We start from the raw sequence: 13759 nt of genomic DNA, 5'->3' as shown, positions 1-13759 counted from the left end.
CCAGAATAAACGCTATGTCTATTTCTGCTAGGCGAGTCTTATGGACCCGGCAGTGGACAGGTGATGCCGACTCAAAGAGGCATATGGAGGTTTTGCCTTACAAGGGTGAGGAATTGTTTGGGGAAGGTCTCTCGGACCTCGTCTCCACAGCTACGGCAGGTAAATCTAATTTTTTGCCTTATGTTCCCTCACAGCCTAAGAAAGCGCCACATTATCAAATGCAGTCCTTTCGGACAAATAAAAGCAAAAGAGTACGTGGATCGTCCTTTCTTGCCAGAGGTAAGGGCAGAGGAAAAAAGCTGCACAACACAGCTAGTTCCCAGGAACAGAAGTCCTCCCCGGCCTCTGCAAAATCTACCGCATGACGCTGGGGCTCCGCTGAGGGAGTCCGCCCTAGTGGGGGCACGTCTTCGACTTTTCAGCCACATCTGGGTTCACTCACAGGTTGATCCCTGGGCAATGGAAATTGTTTCTCAGGGATACAAGCTGGAATTCGAAGAGGTGTCTCCTCGCCGGTTTTTCAAATCGGCTCTACCGACTTCTCCCCTAGAAAGGGAGATAGTGTTAAATGCTATTCACAAATTGTGTCTTCAACAAGTGGTGGTCGAGGTTCCCCTGCTTCAAAGAGGGAAGGGATACTACTCAACTCTGTTTGTAGTCCCGAAACCGGACGGATCGGTCAGACCCATTTTGAATTTAAAATTCCTGACCCTATACTTAAAACGGTTCAAGTTCAAGATGGAATCGCTCAGAGCGGTCATCGCCAGCCTGGAAGGGGGGGATTTTATGGTATCTCTGGACATAAAGGATGCATAGCTTCATGTTCCCATTTATCCACCTCACCAGGCGTACCTGAGGAGATTTGCGGTACAGGATTGTCATTACCAATTTCAGACGTTTCCGTTTGGGCTTTCCACGGCCCCGAGGATTTTCACCAAGGTAATGGCGTAAATGATGGTGCTCCTGCGCAAGCATGGTGTCACAATTATCCCATACTTGGACGATCTCCTCATAAAAGCGAGATCACGAGAGAAGTTACTGAACAGCGTGTCACTTTCACTGAAGGTGTTACAGCAACACGGCTGGATTCTCAATATCCCGAAGTCGCGGCTGGTTCCTACGACTCGTCTGACCTTCTTGGGCATGATTCTGGACACAGACCAGAAAAGGCTTTTTCTTCCGATAGAAAAAGCTCAGGAACTCATGACTCTAGTCAAGAACCTATTGAAGCCAAAACAAGTGTCAGTACATTATTGCACTGAAGTCCTGGGAAAGATGGTGGCACATACGAAGCCATTCCCTTCGGCGTGTTCCATGCAAGGACTTTCCAATGGGACCTATTGGACAAGTGGTCCGGGTCACATCTACAAATTCATCAGCTGATCACCCTGTCCCCCAGAGCCAGGGTATCCTGTGGTGGCTGCAGAGTGCTCACCTTTTAGAAGGCTGCAGGTTCGGCATTCAGGACTGGATCCTGGTGACCACGGACGCGAGACTCAGAGGGTGGGGAGCAGTCACACAGGGAAGAAATTTCCAAGGACTTTGGACAAGTCAAGAGACTTGTCTTCACATCAACGTCCTGGAACTGAGGGCCATATACAACACCCTACGTCAAGCGGAGAACTTACTTCGCGACCAACCAGTTCTGATCCAGTCAGACAACATCACCGCAGTGGCTCATGTAAACCGCCAAGGCGGCACAAGGAGCAGAGTGGCAATGGCGGAAGCCACCAGGATTCTTCGTTGGGCGGAAAATCATGTAAGCGCACTGTCAGCAGTGTTCATTCCGGGAGTGGACAACTGGGAAGCAGACTTCCTCAGCAGACACGACCTGCATCCAGGAGAGTGGGGACTTCATCAGGAAGTCTTCGCACAGATTGCAAGTCAGTGGGGACTGCCCCAGATAGACATGATGGTGTCCCGCCTCAACAAAAAGCTACAGAGGTATTGCGCAAGATCAAAAGACCCTCAGGCGGTAGCAGTAGACGCCCTAGTGACACCGTGGGTGTTCCAGTCGGTCTATGTGTTTCCTCCTCTTCCTCTCATACCCAAGGTATTGCGAATAATAAGAAAAAAAGAGGAGTGAGAACAATTCTCATTGTTCCAGATTGGCCACGAAGGGCCCGGTATCCGGATCTGCTGGAAATGCTCAAGGGAGATCCGTGGCCTCTTCCTCTGCACCAGGACCTGTTGCAACAGGGGCCCTGTCTGTTCCAAGACTTACCGCGGCTGCGTTTGACGGCATGGTGGTTGAACGCCAGATCCTAGCGGAAAAAGGGCATTCCGGATGAGGTCATTCCTACTCTGATAAAGGCTAGGAAAGACATGACAGCAAAACATTATCACCGGATATGGCGAAAATATGTTTCTTGGTGTGAGGCCAGAAATGCTCCTACGGAAGAATTCCATCTGGGCCGTTTCCTTCACTTCCTACAGACTGGAGTGAATTTAGGCCTAAAATTAGGCTCCATTAAGGTTCAGATTTTGGCCTTATCCATTTACTTTCAAAAAGAATTGGCTTCTCTCCCAGAAGTACAGACTTTTGTGAAGGGAGTGCTGCATATTCAGCCTCTTTTTATACCTCCGGTGGCGCCTTGGGACCTTAACGTGGTGTTGAGTTTCCTTCAGTCGCACTGGTTTGAACCACTTCAAACGGTGGAGTTAAAATATCTCACTTGGAAGGTGGTTATGTTATTAGCCTTGGCTTCGGCTAGGTGAGTGTCGGAATTGGCGGCTTTGTCTCATAAAAGCCCCTATCTGGTTTTCCATATGGATAGGGCGGAATTGCGGACCCGTCCTCAGTTCTTGCCTAAGGTGGTGTCATCTTTTCATATGAACCAACCTATTGTGGTGCCTGTGGCTACGCGAGACTTGGAGGATTCCGAGTCCCTTGATGTAGTCAGGGCTTTGAAAAGTTACGTGGCCAGAACGGCTAGAGTCAGAAAAACAGAAGCACTGTTTGTCCTATATGCAGCCAACAAGGTTGGCGCCCCTGCTTCAAAGCAGACTATTGCTCGCTGGAACTGTAACACGATTCAGCAGGCGCATTCTACGGCTGGATTGCCGTTACCAAAATCAATGAAGGCACATTCCACTAGGAAGGTGGGCTCGTCTTGGGCGGCTGCCCGAGGCGTCTCGGCACTACAACTGTGCCGAGCTGCTACTTGGTCGGGTTCAAACACCTTTGCAAAGTTCTATAAGTTTGATACCCTAGCTGAGGAGGACCTCCTGTTTGCTCAATCGGTGCTGCAGAGTCATCCGCACTCTCCCGCCCGTTTGGGAGCTTTGGTATAATCCCCATGGTCCATACGGAGTCCCCAGCATCCTCTAGGACAGGGCTGGCCAAACCGGTCCTCGAGATCTACCAACAGTTCATGTTTTCCAGGCCTCCTGGAGATCTGTAGAATTGTCAGTTAGGAATGAATGCAGCACATCTTAATTAGTAATGACTACACCTGTGCACCAGCTAGGTGGTCTGGAAAATGTGTACTGTTGGTAGATCTCGAGGACTGGTTTGGCCAGCCCTGCTCTAGGACGTAAGAGAAAATAAGATTTTAAACCTACCGGTAAATCTTTTTCTCGTAGTCTATAGAGGATGCTGGGCGCCCGTCCCAAGTGCGGACTACTTCTGCGAGACTTGTATATAGTTTTGCTTACATAAGGGTTATGTTATAGTTTCATCAGTTTTGGACTGATGCTACGTTGTTTTTTCATACTGTTAACTGTTTAATGGATACACAAGTTATACGGTGTGATAGGTGTGGCTGGTATGAATCTTGCCCTTGGATTAACAAAAATCCTTTCCTCGTACTGTCCGTCTCCTCTGGGCACAGTTTCTCTAACTGAGGTCTGGAGGAGGGGCATAGAGGGAGGAGCCAGTGCACACCCATACCTAAAGTCTTTCTTAAAGTGCCCATGTCTCCTGCAGAGCCCGTCTATCCCAATGGTCCTTACGGAGTCCCCAGCATCCTCTACGACTACGAGAAAAAGATTTACTGGTAGGTTTAAAATTTATTTTTTTCGCCATTAGATTACCAACTTTATATTTCCTTACTCTTCCTTATCTTTTTCCTTAACTATTTTCCTTTACCGATTACCTTCCATCATTGCCAATAGATATTGTTGAGGACACATAATTGCCCATTCAGTAGCCAGTATCGAAGATCACAGATTGTGAATTTAATAAAACTGTTGATTTAATACATTGAAGTAAAAAATATATTTTGTATACTAACCTCATTTCAGTCATTCTTTCCGACACATATCCAGGTGCAATTGCTGTCTTTACATCAACTAGTTATTGTTAGGGAGGGGGTAGAAGTAACCTACCATTTGCAATTCTGCTGCCCTAAACAATGACCCTTACCTGTGAGCACGAGGTGAAGCTTTTATTCTTTATAGCTACCCAGGAAGAACCCACAACCTTGTCGAGTGGGCCCAAATAGACGTCAGTAAAGGCAGAGCCTGTTGAATAGTTTGTGAGGTATAAGCCTGTTAAATAGTTAGCCTGACTCAACGAGCAATAGATTGCTTAGAAAGCAGGCGTACCAATTTAGGTGGCATCATAAAGGACAAACAGCGAGTCCGATTTGCGAAGATGAGCCGTCCTTTTGACATAAATCCTCAGAGCCCTCACCACATCCAAGGACTCTGGGCCCACAGAAACATCAGCCAGCACCAGAACCATAATCAGCTGATTCAACGTGAAAGGCTGACACCACTTTAGGCAAAAACTGAGGTCGGGTCCTGAGCTCAGACCTATCCTCATGAAAAATCAAGTATGGGCTCTTACAGGATAAGGCCCCCAATTCAGAAGCCCGTCTTCCAAGCGCCAATGCCAGCAACATGACAGCCTTCCAAGTGAGAAATTTCAATTCCACCTTCTGTAAATGTTCACACCAGTCCGTTTGAAGAAAGGACAAACCCACATTTAGATCTCAAGGAGTTGTGGGAGGCATGATGGGTGACTGCAGATGAAGAATTCCTTTCAAAAAAGTCTGCACCTCCGGCAACAACGTAAGTTGCTTCTGGAAGAAAATAGAGTGCCCAAAATCTGTACTTGGTGGAGCCCAACTGTAGGCCCATATCCACAACTTACAGAACAAAGTGTAAGTTGCTCAAATCAATTAGAAAATACATTTCAGATGCATGAAAGGGAGGGGGTAGTCTGAGCTAGAAATACATTAGGAATTAACCTCTGGTGTCCCCCAGCACACTGAGCTGTACCAAGACATAGTTATATATACAATGTATGTATGTATGTATATATATATATATATATATCATAGAAATCCAGAGATCTTAGTTACATACAGTTTGCAAACGTATGATAAGCCACCAGGCCCGAATAAGGCTCCTCTGATGCTGGTGATCCGTAACTCTAGGTCTGGGCCCGGAGTGCAGAACCCCACAAATCGGCAAAGGCCAGCTACCCCAATGCAGCACAATGCAAGAAGGTAAAGTATTAGTATGTGTTAATAAAAGGAAAACAAAATCTATACACAAAAAAGGAGATTTTTTTTCTGTGAGGTACACTGGATTCCAAAGGGAATACATTGGGGTGTACAGTTGGATCTTGATACGAGGCACCAACAGGCTAAAGCTTTGACTGTTCCCAGGATGCACTGCACCGCCTCCTCTATAGCCCCACCTCCAGGCACTGGAGCTCAGTTTTGTTAACCAGTCCAATGCAGCAGGTAAAAAAGACGGTAGATGTTAGTCACATTAGAACCACATTCTCACGACAGGAGACGGGACTAGCGGCTAATGCCATACAAACCCAAAGAAGCTAAGTGCGTCAGGGTGGGCGCCCTGTGGAATCCAGTGTACCCCGCAGAAAGAGATTTAACCATGGTAAATGTACCATAAATCTCCTTTTCTGCAGCGGGGTACACTGGGATTCCACAGGGAATACATTGAGGATGTCCTAAAGCAGTTCCTCATAAGAGGGGACGCACCATAGCGAGCACAAGAACCCGGCGTCCAAAGGAAGCATCCTGGGAGGTGGAAGTATCAAAGGCATAGAACCTGATGAACGTGTTCACTGAGGACCACGTAGCCGCCTTGCACAATTGTTCATCGGATGTGCCTCAGCGGGCCACCCAAGAAGGTCCACAGACCGAGCAGAATGGGCTTTATTGCAGCAGGAGCTGGAATACCAGCCTGTGCATAGGCTTGTGCAATCACCATTCTAATCCATCTGGCCAAAGTTTGCTTCTTCGTAGGCCAGCCACGTTTGTGAAAAGCAAAAAGTACAAAAACGGTATCTGACCTCCTGAGGTAGGCAGTCCTCTCTACGTAAATACAGAGAGCCCCTACCACATCCAAAGACCGCTCTTTGGAGGACATACCGGAAGAGATAAAGGCCGGAACCACAATCTCTTGGTTAAGATGAAAAGATGACACCACCTCAGGTAGACAACCAGGGCGAGTTCGAAGAACTGCCCGGTCACGGTGAGAAATCAGAAAGGGTGGACCGTAGGACAAAGCGCCTAAGTCCGACACCCTCCTATCAGAGGCAATAAGCCAGTAAAAAGACGACCTTACGTGTAAGACATTTAAGATCCACAGAATCAAGAGGTACAATGGAAACTCTTGAAAGGCATTCAGGACGACAGACAAATCCCATGGAGCCACGGGAGGGACACAGGGAGGTTGAATCCGTAACACCCTGAGTAAAAGTACGAACATCAGCAATAGACGCAATTTTTCTCTGAAACCACACCGCCAAGGCAGATATATGAACCTTGAGGGAGGACAGATGAAGGCCTAAGTCTAGGCCCTGTTGCAGAAAGCCAAAAGTCTGGTAGTTTGTATGCATCGTAATTCTTAGCAGCACACCATGTGAAGTAAGAACTCCAGACCCTATAATAAATCCGTGCTGAAGCCGGTTTGTGAGCCTTCAGCATAGATTGGATAACCACCTCAGAGAATCCCTTGTCCCTTAGGAGTGAAGCTTCAAGAGCCACGCTGTCAAAGCCAGCCAGCCTGGCCAGGTCCAGGTAGACACAAGGGCCCGGAACGAGGAGGGCTGGGCATTGAGGAAGTACAAGAGGACGCTCTATCAATAGACCCTGAACGTCTGAGAACCAATGCCGTCTGGGTCACGCTGGAGCAACTAGAAGTAGCATTCCTCTTTCTTGCTTGAACTTCCGTAGCACGCCGGGCAGGAGTGACACTGGAGGGAACACATAGGGCAGCCGAAAGTTCATTGGAATTGCTAGTGCGTTCACGAACGCTGCTTGAGGATCCCTTATTCTTGAACCAAAGACCGGAACTTTGTGAATGTGTCGAGACGCCATCAGGTCTACATATGGGAGATCCCACTTGTCCACTAGGAGTTGAAAGACTTACGGATGAAGACTCCACTCTTCGGCGTGTACGTCCTGACGACTGAGGAAGTCTGCTTCCCAGTTTAGGACTCCAGGAATGAACACTGCCGATATCGCTGGCAGATGGCATTCCGCCCAATGCAGGATTTTTGCCACTTCCATCATTGCCATGCGGCTTCGAGTGCCACCTTGATGATTTATGTATGCCACTGTGGTGGCGTTGTCTGATTGTACTTGAACAGGCCTGTTCTGTATCAGGGGCAGGGCAAGAGTCAAGGCATTGAACACTGCCTGTAGTTCCAGAATGTTTATCGGGAGGAGAGATCCTCCTTGGTCCACCGACCCTGGAGAGAGTGCTGCTCCAGCACCACGCCCCAACCCCGCAGTCTGGTGTCCGTCGTCAGTAGAACCCAGTTGGGAATCCAGAAGGGACGGCCCTTGCTCAATTGATCTTGTAGCCACCAGCTCAGTGACAGATGAACCTCCAGAGTCAAGGAGATAATTTGAGACCTGATCCGATGAGGCAGGCTGTCCCACTCTGAAAGGATTAACCTCTGCAATGGGCGAGAATGAAATTGAGTGTACTCTACCATGTCGATCGCCATCACTATGAGGCCTAGTACTTGCATCGCCGAGTGAACAGACACTCTTGGGCGAGAGAGCAAATAGGATTTTGGTTACCTACCGGTAAATCCTTTTCTCGTAGTCCGTAGAGGATGATGGGGTCCACATTAGTACCATGGGGTATAGATGGGTCCACCAGGAGCCATTGGCACTTTAAGAGTTTGAGTGTGTGGGCTGGCTCCTCCCTCTATGCCCCTCCTACCAGACTCCGTCTAGAAACTGTGCCCAAGGAGACGGACATCTTCGAGAGAAGGATTTAAAACAGATAGTGGCGAGATTCATACCAGCTCACACATACAAGGCACATCAAGCTAACTTAGCTTGAAATCTCAGCAACCGCTGAAACATTACTTACCAAGTAACAATGCAGTACTCAACTAAAACGAAGTTGTACTTAACCAAATAACGACAGCAGGAAAACGAAGCGCTGGGTGGGCGCAAAGGATTTATCGGTAGGTAACCAAAATCCTATTTTCTCTAACGTCCTAAGTGGATGCTGGGGACTCCGTCAGGACCATGGGGAATAGCGGCTCCGCAGGAGACAGGGCACAAAAAGTAAAAGCTTTTGGACCTAGGCGGTGTGCACTGGCTCCTCTCCCTATGACCCTCCTCCAAGCCTCAGTTAGATCTTTGTGCCCGGCCGAGAAGGGTGCAATCTAGGTGGCTCTCCTGAGCTGCTTAGAAGTAAAAGTATACTTAGGTTTTTTTTATTTTCAGTGAGTCCTGCTGGCAACAGGCTCACTGCAGCGTGGGACTAAGGGGAGAAGAAGCGAACTCACCTGCGTGCAGAGTGGATTGGGCTTCTTGGCTACTGGACATTAGCTCCAGAGGGACGATCACAGGCCCAGCCATGGATGGGTCCCGGAGCCGCGCCGCCAGCCCCCTTACAGATGCTGAAGCAAGAAGAGGTCCATAAATCGGCGGCAGAAGACTTTCCTGTCTTCATAAGGTAGCGCACAGCACTGCAGCTGTGCGCCATTGCTCTCAGCACACTTCACACTTCGGTCACTGAGGGTGCAGGGCGCTGGGGGGGGGCGCCCTGGGAAGCAATGAATTTACCTTATTTGGCAAAAAATACATCACATATAGCTCCTGGGCTATATGGATGTATTTAACCCCTGCCAGTTTTCCAGAAAAAAGCGGGAGAAGAGCCCGCCGAGAAGGGGGCGGGGCCTATCTCCTCAGCACACAGCGCCATTTTTCCCACACAGCTCCGCTGGTAGGAAGGCTCCCAGAATCTCCCCTGCATCCTGCACTACAGAAACAGGGTAAAAAAGAGAGGGGGGCACTTATTTGGCAAAATAACAGATATAAGCAGCTATAAGGGATAGACACTTATTGTAAGGTTGTCCCTATACATATATAGCGCTCTGGTGTGTGCTGGCAAACTCTCCCTCTGTCTCCCCAAGGGGCTAAGTGGGGTCCTGTCCTCTATCAGAGCATTCCCTGTGTGTGTGCTGGGTGTCGGTACATGTGTGTCGACATGTATGAGGAGGAAAATGATGTGGAGGCGGAGCAATTGCCTATAATGGTGATGTCACCCCCTAGGGAGTCGACACCTGAATGGATGGCCGTAATTAAGGAATTACGTGACAGTGTCGGCACGTTACAAAAAACTGTTGACGACATGAGACAGCCGGCAGCTCAGTTAGTGCCTGTCCAGGCGTCTCAAACACCGTCAGGGGCTATAAAACGCCCGTTACCTCAGTGGGTCGACACGGACCCAGACACAGACTCCAGTGTCGACGGTGAAGAAACAAACGTATTTTCCAGTAGGGCCACACGTTACATGATCACGGCAATGAAGGAGGTTTTGCACATCTCTGATACTGCAAGTACCACGAAAAGGGGTATTATGTGGGGTGTGAAAAAACTACCCGTAGTTTTTCCTGAATCAGATGAATTGAATGAAGTGTGTGATGAAGCGTGGGTTACCCCCGACAAAAAACTGCTAATTTCTAAAAAATTATTGGCACTATATCCCTTCCCACCAGAGGTTAGGGCTCGTTGGGAAACACCCCCTAGGGTAGATAAGGCGCTCACACGCTTATCAAAACAAGTGGCGTTACCGTCTCCAGAAACGGCCGCCCTTAAGGAGCCAGCAGATAGGAGGCTGGAAAATATCCTTAAAAGTATATACACACATACTGGTGTTATACTGCGACCAGCAATCGCCTCAGCCTGGATGTGCAGTGCTGGGGTGGCGTGGTCGGACTCCCTGACTGAGAATATTGATACCCTGGATAGGGACAGTATTTTATTGACTATTGAGCAATTAAAAGATGCATTTTTATATATGCGAGATGCACAGAGAGATATTTGCACTCTGGCATCAAGAGTAAGTGCGCTGTCCATTTCTGCCAGAAGAGGGTTATGGACGCGACAGTGGTCAGGTGATGCGGATTCAAAACGGCACATGGAGGTATTGCCGTATAAAGGGGAGGAGTTATTTGGGGTCGGTCTATCAGACCTGGTAACCACGGCAACGGCTGGGAAATCCACATTTTTACCTCAAGTCACCTCTCAACAGAAAAAGACACCGTCTTTTCAGCATCAGTCCTTTCGTTCCCATAAAGGCAAGCGGACAAAAGGACAGTCATATCTGCCCCGGGGTAGAGGAAGGGGAAAAAGACTGCAGCAGACAGCTTCTTCCCAAGAACAGAAGCCCTCTTCCGCTTCTGCCAAGTCCTCAGCATGACGCTGGGTCCTTACAAGCAGACTCAGGTACGGTGGGAGGTCGTCTCAGAAATTTCAGCGCGCAGTGGGCTCACTCGCAAGTGAACCCCTGGATCCTGCAAGTAGTATCTCAGGGGTACAAATTGGAATTCGAGACGTCTCCCCCTCGCCGGTTCCTGAAGTCTGCTTTACCAATAGCTCCCTCCGACAGGGAGGCGGTATTGGGAGCCATTCACAAGCTGTACTCCCAACAGGTGATAATAAAAGTACCCCTCCTACAACAAGGGAAGGGATATTACTCCACACTGTTTGTGGTACCGAAACCAGACGGTTCGGTGAGACCGATTTTAAATCTAAAATCTTTGAACACTTATATCAAAAGGTTCAAATTCAAGATGGAATCACTCAGAGCAGTGATAGCGAACCTGGAAGAAGGGGACTATATGGTGTCTCTGGACATCAAGGATGCCTATCTCCATGTCCCGATTTGCCCTTCTCACCAAGGGTATCTCAGGTTCGTAATACAGAACTGTCATTATCAGTTTCAGACGCTGCCGTTTGGATTGTCCACGGCACCCCGGGTCTTTACCAAGGTAATGGCCGAAATGATGATTCTTCTTCGAAGAAAAGGCGTATTAATTATCCCTTACTTGGACGATCTCCTAATAAGGGCAAGGTCCAGAGAACAGTTAGAAGTCGGAGTAGCACTATCTCAAGAAGTACTACAACAGCACGGGTGGATTTTAAATATTCCAAAATCGCAGCTGATTCCGACGACACGTCTGCTGTTCCTAGGGATGATTCTGGACACAGTCCAGAAAAAGGTGTTTCTCCTGGAGGAGAAAGCCAGGGAGTTATCCGAGCTAGTCAGGAACCTCCTAAAACCAGGAAAGGTGTCAGTGCATCAATGCACAAGGGTCCTGGGAAAAATGGTGGCTTCTTACGAAGCGATTCCATTCGGCAGATTCCACGCAAGAATTTTTCAGTGGGATCTGCTGGACAAATGGTCCGGATCGCATCTTCAGATGCATCAGAAAATAACCCTGTCTCCAAGGACAAGGGTATCTCTTCTGTGGTGGCTGCAAAGTGCTCATCTCCTAGAGGGCCGCAGATTCGGCATTCAGGACTGGATCCTGGTGACCACGGATGCCAGCCTGAGAGGCTGGGGAGCAGTCACACAAGGAAGAAACTTCCAGGGAGTGTGGTCAAGCCTGGAGACTTCACTTCACATAAATATACTGGAACTAAGGGCAATTTACAATGCTCTAAGCCTAGCAAAGCCTCTGCTTCAGGGTCAGCCGGTGTTGATCCAGTCGGACAACATCACAGCAGTCGCCCACATAAACAGGCAGGGCGGCACAAGAAGCAGGAGGGCAATGACAGAAGCTGCAAGGATTCTGCAATGGGCGGAAAATCATGTGATAGCACTGTCAGCAGTGTTCATTCCGGGAGTGGACAACTGGGAAGCAGACTTCCTCAGCAGACACGACCTACACCCGGGAGAGTGGGGACTTCATCCGGAAGTCTTCCTCATGATTGTGAACCGTTGGGAAAAACCAAAAGGTGGACATGATGGCGTCACGCCTCAACAAAAAACTAGACAGGTATTGCGCCAGGTCAAGAGACCCGCAGGCAATAGCTGTGGACGCTCTGGTAACACCTTGGGTGTTCCAGTCGGTGTATGTGTTCCCTCCTCTGCCTCTCTTACCCAAGGTACTGAGAATTATAAGATGGAGAGGAGTAAGAACTATACTAGTGGCTCCGGATTGGCCAAGAAGGACTTGGTACCCGGAACTTCAAGAGATGCTCACAGAGGACCCGTGGCCTCTGCCGCTAAGAAGGGACCTGCTTCAGCAGGGACCCTGTCTGTTCCAAGACATACCGCGGCTGCGTTTGACGGCATGGCGGTTGAACGCCGGATTCTGAAGGAAAAAGGCATTCCAGATGAAGTTATTCCTACCCTGATTAAAGCTAGGAAGGATGTAACCGCACAGCATTATCACCGTATTTGGCGAAAATATGTTGCGTGGTGCGAGACCAAGAAGGCCCCGACAGAGGAATTTCAACTAGGTCGTTTCCTACATTTCCTGCAAACAGGACTGTCCATGGGCCTAAAGTTAGGGTCCATTAAGGTTCAAATTTCAGCCTTGTCGATTTTCTTTCAGAGAGAATTGGCTTCATTTCCTGAAGTTCAGACTTTTGTAAAAGGGGTACTGCATATACAGCCTCCCTTTGTGCCCCCAGTGGCACCTTGGGATCTCAATGTAGTTTTGGGATTCCTAAAATCACATTGGTTTGAGCCACTTGCCACGGAGGAATTAAAATATCTCACATGGAAAGTGGTAATGTTGTTGGCCCTGGCTTCTGCCAGGCGAGTATCTGAATTGGCGGCTTTATCCTATAAAAGCCCTTACCTGATATTTCATTCGGATAGGGCGGAATTGAGGACTCGTCCTCAATTTCTTCCTAAGGTGGTTTCAGCGTTTCACCTAAACCAACCTATTGTGGTGCCTGCGGCTACTAGGGACTTGGAGGACTCCAAGTTGCTGGACGTAGTCAGGGCCCTGAAAATATATGTTTCCAGGACGGCTGGAGTCAGGAAATCTGACTCGCTGTTTATCCTGTATGCACCCAACAAGCTGGGTGCTCCTGCTTCTAAGCAGACGATTGCGCGTTGGATTTGTAGTACAATTCAGCTTGCACATTCTGTGGCAGGCCTGCCACAGCCAAAATCTGTAAAAGCCCATTCCACAAGGAAAGTGGGCTCATCTTGGGCGGCTGCCCGAGGGGTCTCGGCTTTACAACTTTGCCAAGCAGCTACTTGGTCAGGGGCAAACACGTTTGCTAAATTCTACAAATTTGATACCCTGGCTGAGGAGGACCTGGAGTTCTCTCATTCGGTGCTGCAGAGTCATCCGCACTCTCCCGCCCGTTTGGGAGCTTTGGTATAATCCCCATGGTCCTGACGGAGTCCCCAGCATCCACTTAGGACGTTAGAGAAAATAAGATTTTACTCACCGATAAATCTATTTCTCGTAGTCCGTAGTGGATGCTGGGCGCCCATCCCAAGTGCGGATTGTCTGCAATACTTGTACATAGTTATTGTTAACAAAATCGGGTTTTTGTTG

This window comes from Pseudophryne corroboree, chromosome 6, assembly GCF_028390025.1.
Source record: "Pseudophryne corroboree isolate aPseCor3 chromosome 6, aPseCor3.hap2, whole genome shotgun sequence".
NCBI lineage: Eukaryota > Metazoa > Chordata > Amphibia > Anura > Myobatrachidae > Pseudophryne > Pseudophryne corroboree.
The sequence above is the reverse complement of the archived record's forward strand: the minus strand, read 5'-3'. Positions refer to the sequence as shown.